The following is an 11077-nucleotide window of genomic DNA, read 5'->3' as shown; positions in this document are numbered from 1 at the left end:
GTTGTGGCAACATGCCTATATGTAGTATCAGTAAAAATGTGTGTAGAATGCATTATTGGTTAATTCTAAAACTTATTTTTTTTAATTTGCAGTTTCCTGGCGACTGGTGACTCCTACAGGACAATAGCATTTAGCTATCGTGTGGGCTGGTCTACTGTGGCACTTATTGTGTCCACAGTATCCAGGGCTATATGGGATTGTCTTGTAGCTGAGTTCATGCCTGTGCCCAAGGAACAAGACTGGAGAGCCACTGCTAAGGAGTTTGAGGACAAATGGAACTTCCCCAACTGTGTTGGTTCCATTGATGGGAAGCACGTGGTTGTCCAGGCGCCCCCAAACTCCGGGTCTGAGTTTTATAACTACAAGGGGACCTATTCCCTTGTCCTACTGGCAGTTGTCGATGCCAACAGCAACTTCCTGGTCGTTGATGTCGGGGCTTATGGCAAGGCGAGTGACGGGGGTACGCTCAGGGAGTCTGCCTTTGGTAGAAGACTCCAGGATGGCACCAGCGGCATCCCACCAGCTGCAGCACTCCCAGGGGCAGCCCAACTTGGTCCGGTACCTTATGTGTTTGTTGGAGACGAGGCTTTCCCTCTCAAGCCCAACCTGATGAGGCCCTATGCAGGGAGGCATGATCCAGGCACTCCAACCCGGATCTTCAACTACCGACTGTCCCGGGCCAGGTTGGTGGTTGAGTGCACGTTTGGTGCCCTCTGTGCCCGCTGGCGGATGTACAGGCGTGTCATCCCTCTGAAGCCAGAGAATGTGGAGGCCTGTGTGAAAGCGACCTGCGTGCTCCACAACTACATACAGAAGACGAGGAGTGACCGGTCCCATTGCCAAACCCCATCGGAGGCGGGTGTCCAAAGAGATGGCCTACAGGAGCTCACTCGCACAGGGAACAACAACTCCACTACAGAAGCGAAGAGAGTGAGGGAGACCCTGACATCCTACTTCTCCTCTCCAGCAGGTGCTGTCCCATGGCAGAACTCCATCATCTAGAGCAGCCTCTACAACCAGTGCTATGCACCCTCAAACCCAAAGGCTCTTTTAAGAGCCAACCACAGCTTTACATAAAAGCACAAAAATCCATTCTAAACTTGTGTTTTTCTTTCTCATGGATAAATTCTACCAACGTGAGCAACTGGCATAATTTGAATAAGGATAGTTTAAATAATGACCCTTCATAAAAATGATTAACAAATATAACAAAGCTTTTAATAAGCAAACATGGGGAAACAGTGGAGGATGGGGGTACAATAGTACCATACTTTTAGTGCCACAGTGCCACCATGTGGAGACATGTGAGGGCAGGCAGGCAGGCAGGCAGGCACACACACACACACACACACACACACACACACACACACACACACACACACACACACACACACACACTCTCTCTCTCTTTCACTCACTCTAACTTGCTCCCCCCCCCCACACACACACACACACACACACTCTCTCGCTCTCGCTCTCTCTCTCTCTTTCTCTCAGTCGGAGAGGTACACCCATGACGGCCTTTCAACAGCGTGTGGTTTATTCTGTAATGAAAGACAAAAACAACATCCAAAGGGTTAAAAACATACATCCACATCAGATTCTCCACTGATAAGGGGATGATTAAACAGAATGTAAAAAACGTACGTGGGAATTGTGCATTATAGAATAACTGATGAATCTGAAGCTTCAACGCTTCCTTGGTTGGCAGTGGAAGCTTCCGCAGATTGAGGACAACCGTTTGACCAAAGAGGTCGTCTACGTTGGGTGGTGTCTGGTTTGCCCTCATCTGGTCATCGTCCAGCGCAGCGACACACACACACAAACAGACATACAGACACTCGCGCACACACACAAACACACACACACACACAGACACACAGACACAGGGTTGCCAGTCACTTGAAATAGCGTCAAAATAGCATCGTATAGCAAAATACACTTCTTTGTAACTATGACAACAGCTCAGAAAAAACTGGTCGGTGAACTCGAGGGGCGACCGACCGCGGGGCTTACATTGGTACAGTGGAAGTGGGTCTCAAAGTTGACGTCGTCGTTGAAGTCGATCTCAAACACCTTCTTGGGCTTCCTCTTGCGAGTCTCCTTGTCAGGCGCGTGGTCCTCTGAGCAGAGAGAAAAACTGAGAGAGGGGGGGGAGGGTCAATGATCAATGATGTAGTTAAGGGAATGTCACAACACACACACACACAGACACACACAGACACACACACAGACACACACACACACACACACACACACACACACACACACACACACACACAGACACACACACACACACACACACACACACAGACACACACTTTACTTCATAGATTGAACACTTGACACATACTCCTGAAACAGTCACATACACACATGTAACACATATCCCACTGCAGATCGGTTCATTTACACCCAACACAGACCCTCCATGGAGCTACACACACACACACACACACACACACACACACACACACACACACACACACACACACACACACTTCAGTTTAGTAGTACACACACTTCAGTTTAGTAGTAGAGTACCGTAGTACCTCAATAGCTGGCTACAGTACATGATTGAAAGTCGAATTTGAACTAGATGGCCACAAACACATAGCATAGCTAACGTTAGTTAATCAAGGAAAAAAAGAATTACCAGGATTTATAACATAACCAGGCATGTGTTAATTTTATTTCGACACAACACAGACGGCTTGCTAAACATTAGCTAATAGCTAACGAGTTAGCTAGCTAGCTAGCAGCCTCGACATTTAAGCTTTTTAATAGTTTAAGCTTTTTAATAGTTTATTCACAAACCTGGTAGACGAAGCTCGGCTGCCACCTTCGCCCAAGCAGCATTCTTCCTGTTCGTGTCTCTGTAGTTTTCCAATGTTGTATCGTAGATCGCAGGTTGGCCAGAGACGGCAATGATCAGTTGCTCCTCCATTGTTCAAACTTTTTTTTTTTTTTTCAAACTTCCCCCGCTGTGTTGTTGCGTTTGCATCGCACGTTGACGTACGTCAAGCCCATCCCACCAGGTTGCGCCAGAACGGTGGGTCACGGTCCGCGGTGTGCACGCAGCTGGGCTGTTTGTAGAGAGGTGTCTCCATCCAGTGTCTGCAATGGGTATTACACCTCTTGTATCACTATACCAATTTTGTCTCATTACAGTTTTTCCCAATTGCTAAAACACAAAAGCCAATTCTCTAAACCAAATGACCAGTTCTCTAAACACATTTAATAAAACTAGCCCCCATTTGCCAAAAGCATAAACACATTTCACATGAAGACACAATTCACAAAACATAATCCTCCTTTTCTCATAAATCTAAACACATTTTGTCTTGCTAAAACACAAGTTGCAAAAAACTCTGCTCAAATTCTCAAATTAAAGCTCATGTGATGCAAAATGCTTGCCACAGTCAGCAAAATTTGAACACAATGAACACACCTGGCTTCATTCATTAAACATAACGACTCAAAAATTAAGACACTTGTTGCAAATGATTGTGGTGTGTGTGTGTGTGTGTGGTATAGTTCCATAAATAAATAAATAAACATCACACCCTGAACATTGTTTTCAGTGAGTATTGTTGTGTGTAATGGATCCTCTGTAGTGTTTGCATTGAGTTGTGATACAGTACAGTAGTGTACATGTTACGGTACATGTGGGAATACAGTACATGTGGGAAAACTAGGGTTAGGGTTAGGTGCTAGGGTGCTAGGGTTAGGATTAGGGGTAGGGTTAGGGTTAAGGTTAGGGTTAGGGTTAGACATGCCAGCATGTACCAAGTCACCCTTGCACCTAACCCTAACCCTAGTTTTCCCACATGTACCGTATTCCCACATGTACCGTAACATACATACTGTATTTTCTGTAGATTTACATATTGTTCATATGAAACACACAAATCTATGAATGCCCAATACTCTACAGTGATATATTCTGAGAACAGATACTGTAAGGTTTCTAAAAATGTGCTTTGGCAGTTGTGGAAAAAAAAGAACATTCTCACACACTGAACATTGTGTTTTCAGTTGTTTTGTTGTAGTCTGTAATGATGCATATAGTGTTTACATTTTTGCAGGCTTTGAGCAGCTGTTTTGGTGTGAAAGTTTGAGTTTTGAAGAGAGAAGGTGTGGTTTTGCTTATGTAGCTTTAGAAAAGTGTGTTGTGTTTAGAGTTTTGGGGAAATGGAGGGAAGTTTTGTGAAATGTGTTTTAGCAATTGAGAAAAACTGTAAGACCATATCAAACAATGTGACAACAAACGGTGTGCTGCACTCCCCTCACTCAAACAAAAAAATATTGTCTGTATCCAAAAGACAAAATTACAGGTTAAACAGGAATGTCTACACTCTGACTCAGAGTGCACAAAGTGACACATATCAGTATTGTCATTTGACAGGTGGTATTTAAATCTGGGTCTCCCATGTGGAAGATCCAGACGACTAGCCAGGCCAAGAGGACCTCCTTATGGTTGGAGGGCGACACTTGAGATTATATATCTACCCCATCACACAAGTGTGATTCCAAATCACTGCCACTACACTGAAGTACATTACTGTATACAATTAGCTACATGCTATTGAAGCACTTGATCATAGGTTTAAAGATGACACATGGTTTTGTCAACAGTCAAACAATAAGTGTAGCCTTTGGTGGAATAATAAATAGTATTATAATATAGTAGCATTGATGGAAGGTGTGTGTGTGTGTGTGTGTGCGCGCATGCATGCATGCATGTGTGTATGTGTGTGTGTGTGTGTGTGTGTGTGTGTGTGTGTACATAATGTCTCTAGTACAGGTGAGCAGTTCTGGTGCACAGGTAGTGCTGCTGGGTATCTGAGTGTATCAGTTCAAAAGTCTTGTAGCTTGGAGGTAGCCTGTTAGTCATGAACCTGGTCGGAACCTGTTGAACCTTTTGGCATCTTTCCCATTCATTCATTTGTGACAGCATGAGGGGTGCTATGAAGTGAACTAGGGTGGGATTTCCTATAAGATAATAATTAATAATAATTTTGCCATTTAGCAGACGCCTTTATCCAAAGCGACTTACAATTACGAATTACAGGGACATTCCCCCTGGAGTAATTGAGGGCTAAGTGCCTTACTCAAGGACACACTAGTAGTGGTGTGGTTTCAGGCGGGATTTGAACTCACAACCTTCCGATCACAAGTCCAACTCACTATCCACTAGACCACCACTACCCCAAGATGGGCAGCCATCAGCCAATAAGATCAACACAAGGGCTGTGTTCGGAATGGCATAGCATACTATTCATACTAGGTATGACAGATTTTGAGTAGGCTATGCAGTGCATTCACACTGTATAGTATGTGAAATTTGAGTATGTGAGAAATCTAGTATGGATGGATACTAGATTTTCCAGAATCCTTGAGTATGCCATGACACCACACTATTCAACTACTCAATCCCCAAATGCATTGCGTGTCTCTTCAGTCTCATCAAGCTGTGTCATACAAACTCATTATACAGCTGTTGTTTACATGATCCGAGAGCCTGGAGACCGAAAGCTCGCAATAAACATTGTTTTTTGCACAGATTTGAGCGTGCAGATGCAGCTTTTTTCACTCTATTTGATACTCTTCAGCTGCAGCACCCCAGCTAACGGGTCTGATCACGGATGAGTGGCTGTAGCCCAGTCACGAATGGTCCCAATATTGTAGCGGCCCAACATTTTTTGCCAAAATCCCCTGTAATATTCTTCTGTTGGTATTCACAAATTTTTTTGGGCCACTACCCACACGGTTAGCTGTGTTGCTCATTCCACGAATGACTGATCCTTACAAGTTGTACCTCGTTTTAAATGTGACTAATCAGGCTTTCCAACAATATAAAATACAATACCAATTGGTATTATTAAAGGGGAGGAAAAATCGACCGAAATAACATTTCCAAACTTTTTTGGAGGAGTTTATATGGTTACTTTCTCGCCTGAACACATATTAAAACTTCATAAAATGACATGTGGAGAGAGAAAGACAGCGATGCTGAGCTGGGAGGTGCATTGCTGGTCAAGGAGGCCTTGTCTTGGCCTGGTCTATCTGGTCCAACCAGGGCTTTAACTTGTATCATCGAGGTCCAGCTTACCCTTTTCTAGACATAGCTGAGTCAATCAATTTAATTTTGTAATGAAATAATTTATTAATATTGCAATATCTTTTCAATGCTTAAATATGCTTTATCGGTGAAGTCGGTTTAAAAAGTCTGGCTCTTAGCCGCTTGAAACTGTGGCCAGATTTCTGTGCAGCTTTCTGTGCAGATTTCTGTGCAGCCTCCTCTGCCCACTGAGCCTCCAGTGACATGTAGCATGTTGTGGATGGATGAGATGGGACGTTCACCTGGAGGGAGGGAGAGTAAATATCAGTTACAGTAACTGTAACAGCTAATGGGGATCCATAGAAATAAACACACAGACTCACGTATTATCTGCTTCTGGTCCTCATGGGCAGCGACAGCCAGAATGGAGGCAGGGAGAGGCTCCTGGTCCTGGACATGGACAGCAGGCTGCTGGGCCTGTGGTATGGCAGCCATGAAGAATCCAGGTGGGGGAGCAACCTGGTAGAGGTTGATGTCTGGATTGGGAACGGTGCAGACGCTGGCCATCCTCTGCATGTGCTGGTTGGTGCTGTGAGCCTTGCGCTCCTCCTTGCTCTGGGCCAGGGCCACGTTCTGTACAGCCTCCTCAGCCCACTGGGCCTCCAGCACAGTGACATCTAGCATGTTGTGGATGGGTGAGATGGGACTCTTACCTGGAGGGAGGGAGAGTAAATATCAGTAACAGTAACTAACAGCTAATGGGGATCCATAGAAACAAACAAATAGACTCACATATCATCTGCTTCTGGTCCTCATGGGCAGCGACAGCCAGAATGGAATAAGGGAGAGGCTCTTGGTCCTGGACATGGACAGCAGGCTGCTGGGCCTGTGGAATGGCAGCCATGAAGAATCCAGGTGGGGGAGCAACCTGGTAGAGGTTGATGTCTGGGTTGGGAACGGTGCAGACGCTGGCCATCCTCTGCATGTGCTGGTTGGTTCTGTGAGTCTGGCCCTCCTTGTTGCGCTGGGCCAGGGCCACGTTCTGTACAGCCTCCTCAGCCCACTGGGCCTCCAGCACAGCGACATCTAGCATGTTGTGGATGGATGAGATGGGACTCTCACCTGGAGGGAGGGAGAGTAAATATCAGTAACAGTAACTAACAGCTAATGGGGATCCATAGAAACAAACAAATAGACTCACATATCATCTGCCTCTGGTCCTCATGGGCAGCGACAGCCAGAATGGAGGCAGGGAGAGGCTCTTGGTCCTGGACATGGACAGCAGGCTGCTGGGCCTGTGGAATGGCAGCCATGAAGAATCCAGGTGGGGGAGCAACCTGGTAGAGGTTGATGTCTGGGTTGGGAACGGTGCAGACGCTGGCCATCCTCTGCATGTGCTGGTTGGTTGTGTGAGTCTGGCGCTCCTCCTTGCTTGGTGGCCACGATGCGGCCGTTCATCTCAGTCACAGCCTTGGTGGCCGCCTCAGGGGAGGAGAAGCACACAAAGCCAAATCCCTTGCTGCGTCCACCCTCCATCATCACCTTTGCACTGGTGATCGTTCCAAAGTGGGAGAACTCTTTGTGCAGCTGCTCATCATCCACGCGGTCATGCAAGTTCTTCACATACAGGTTGACACCCTGGTAGAGAGAAACCCTGTTTAGTGAGATGTTTTTCATCCCTCAAATACATCAACAATGTTTACCATGACTATCACCTCATTTTACTTATACAGTATATGTATATTTATTTCATAAACACACACCTGGTATCTGGTCCTGCAGCCCTGCATTATCTGCTCAAACTGGCGCTTCAGCACAGTCTGGCGCTTTCCTCTCTTCAGGGCACGGCCCACGTAGATCCATCTCCCATTTATCTCCTGGCCATTCATCTCATCAATGGCTCTCTTGGCATCCTCATGCCTTTCGAAGTTGACAAATCCAAAACCCATGGATTTACCAGCGCCATCAGTCATGACACGGACGCTCAGGGCTGGTCCAAATCTTTCAAACCTCTCCTTAAGGCGTTGGTCATCCATATCCTCTCCAAAGTTTTTGATGTAAATATTAGTGAACTCTCGAGCCCTGGATCCAAGTTCAGCCTCTCGTTCATCGCAAGATTTGAAGTGTCCAATAAACACTTTTCTGCCACTCAATAACATGCCATTGAGTCTCTTAATAGCTCTCTCAGCGGCCTCCTGGGTATTATACTGCACAAAGCCAAAGCCTTTAGAGCCATTCTCATCAGATGCTACCTTGCAGGAAAGGATGTCCCCAAACACAGAGAACATGTCGTAGAGGTGCTTGCTGTCAAAAGTCTCCACTAAATTATTGATGAAGATGTTGCCGACCCCACTATTCCTCAGAGAAGGGTCACGCTGAGACCACATGATGCGCATAGGTCTTCCATTGACGTCATCAAAGTTAATGGTGTCCAGGGCACGCTCTGCGTCAGCTTGCTGGTGAAAGTTGACAAAGGCATACCCAAGAGATCGGCGTGTTATCAAATCCCTGCACACTCTTATAGAGATGATTGGACCAGAAGGACTGAATTTCTCATGCAGCATTCCCTCAGTGGTGTCCCTGTGGAGATCTCCTACATACAAGGAGGCCATCGATTGAATAGACGCACTAAGATTCATGTCTGCTGACTGTAAGATTGGAAAAAGTTTGGAAAAGTTTGTGAAACAAATAACTGTCTATCTATCTAGCTCTTCACAGAGGACTTGCAGGTAAATTAACAGAATGTGTACTACAGATGGATTCTAGAACCCCAGCTGCATGTTCTACATTGTTAAGAATTCTAACTTCAGTCATTGTTACATCACAGACCATAGCCAGGGTCCATTTAGAGGCCCTTAAGCATGTCTTTCCCAGAGAGAGAGAGTTGACCATATTACACATAGCTGCAACATTTGCAGGAAAAGCACTATGCAAATAAAAATGTATTATTATTATTATTATTATTATTATTATTATTATTATTATTATTATTATTATTATTATATTAATCACAAGTCATTTCACAGCAATCGGACTGCTTGAATTATGTCTCAAAACCACCAAGGTCATGTCCTCTGTGTGTCTCAATGGGAGCTACAGTCCTGGTCCATCCATGTTGGCAGAGCCTTCTGAAAAATCATTTCATAGAACACTTTGAAAGAAGTTGAAACATTTGAAACAATGTAACTATTTATTGAACTAATAGATATTTCTTTGTTCATTCTCTAAACAACTGTTCAACTTAAGTTGAATTCAGCACATTGTCAAATGTTTAAATAACTTTAACTTTCCTCCACTTTGCACATAACTGTGTAGAGTAGACAGAGAGCTTCAGATGTAAGACTGACAAACAGTCAGATATTGCTTCCAGCTGTTTTACTTTTTCTTTTCAGTAAACCTCATTATGGTTTATGGATACCCAAGTATATCAAAGTTAGCATTGTTTTGGGGCCCAAAATACCATAACTGTCCCATCTCACTGCTGTGTAATACTGATATAACTACATCTCACTGCTGTGTACTACTGATATAACTACAGTAAACTGTGTAATACTGATATAACTACATCTCACTGCTGTGTACTACTGATATAACTACAGTAAACTGTGTAATACTGATATAACTACATCTCACTGCTGTGTAATACTGATATAACTACATCTCACTGCTGTGTAATACTGATATAACTACATCTCACTGCTGTGTAATACTGATATAACTACATCTCACTGCTGTGTAATACTGATATAACTACAGTAAACTACATCTCACTGCTGTGTAATACTGATATAACTACATCTCACTGCTGTGTAATACTGGTATAACTACATCTCACTGCTGTGTAATACTGGTATAACTACATCTCACTGCTGTGTAATACTGGTATAACTACATCTCACTGCTGTGTAATACTGATATGACTACAGTAAACGGTGTAATACTGGTATAACTACATCTCACTGCTGTGTAATACTGATATAACTACATCTCACTGCTGTGTAATACTGATATGACTACAGTAAACTGTGTAATACTGGTATAACTACATCTCACTGCTGTGTAATACTGATATAACTACATCTCACTGCTGTGTAATACTGGTATAACTACAGTAAACTGTGTAATACTGATATAACTACAGTAAACTGTGTAATACTGATATAACTACAGTAAACTGTGTAATACTGATATAACTACAGTAAACTGTGTAATAGTGATATAACTACAGTAAACGGATGCTTGGTAAAGTCTGTCAGTGCTGCTCCACAAGGGATGTGTTAATAGTCTCCATGATGGAGGCTGAAGCTCCATACTGACAAAGGCTGACAGTTTAGTGATTGAGACTATAGTAGGTGTCCATAGTGACTCAGAGGTCTCTGATGATGTTGCCCTTGAGGCAGATGTCGTCTCCTTGGCTGAAGACCTGCAGACGCAGCACAAGAGTACACACAGAACCGGGAAAGCACATACAGCACTGAACAACATTCGTAGAATATAAACTTGTGACTGACAGTCACACACACACACACACACACACACACACACACACACACACACACACACACACACACACACACACACACACACACACACACACACACACACACACACTGAAAGATTATCAGCTCATCAATACGAAGTAGGCCTACATGAGAGTACATGCACAAAACGGGCTAACGTTACTCATTAACTGTTTACACAACAGCGTCAGTCACAGTGTGACAGTCAGATGGAGCATTAGGTAAACAACCAACAGCAAGGTAATGCATATTATCAGCTGAGAAAAACAACGTTTACCTTTGATGACATCGACATGAGCCCTGTTTACCCGTACCTCCGCCGTTCTGTTCGTGATGATTTTAGATTATTTTTTGCACCGCACATATTGCCCTGTAATAAGAGCATGCGACCACAGCTCCCTTGTGTCTCGTATTGTCCAAATGTTCCCTGAATTTTAGCTGCATGTTTTTCCAGCATGTAAATCCGTTGTCTATAAAAATTCGACTCCAATTC

The 11077-nt window shown here is 44.1% G+C and overlaps 1 pseudogene across 1 annotated transcript; it reads right to left on the bottom strand.

Annotated features, from left to right (window-relative positions):
• Positions 1–6362: 6362 nt before the first annotated feature.
• On the bottom strand, positions 6363–8676 carry LOC308158174 (polyadenylate-binding protein 1-like; annotated as a pseudogene). Its single transcript has 4 exons — positions 7828–8676; positions 7266–7702; positions 6720–6777; positions 6363–6366 (listed from the first exon to the last, which is right to left on the bottom strand). The product of its transcript is annotated as a polyadenylate-binding protein 1-like (transcript).
• Between the last annotated feature and the right edge of the window lie 2401 nt (positions 8677–11077).

This window comes from Nansenia antarctica (assembly GCF_963989245.1).
Source record: "Nansenia antarctica genome assembly, chromosome: 5".
Lineage (NCBI taxonomy): Eukaryota > Metazoa > Chordata > Actinopteri > Argentiniformes > Microstomatidae > Nansenia > Nansenia antarctica.
Note: the sequence above shows the minus strand (reverse complement) of the source record. Positions and strands in the feature narration are given on the sequence as shown.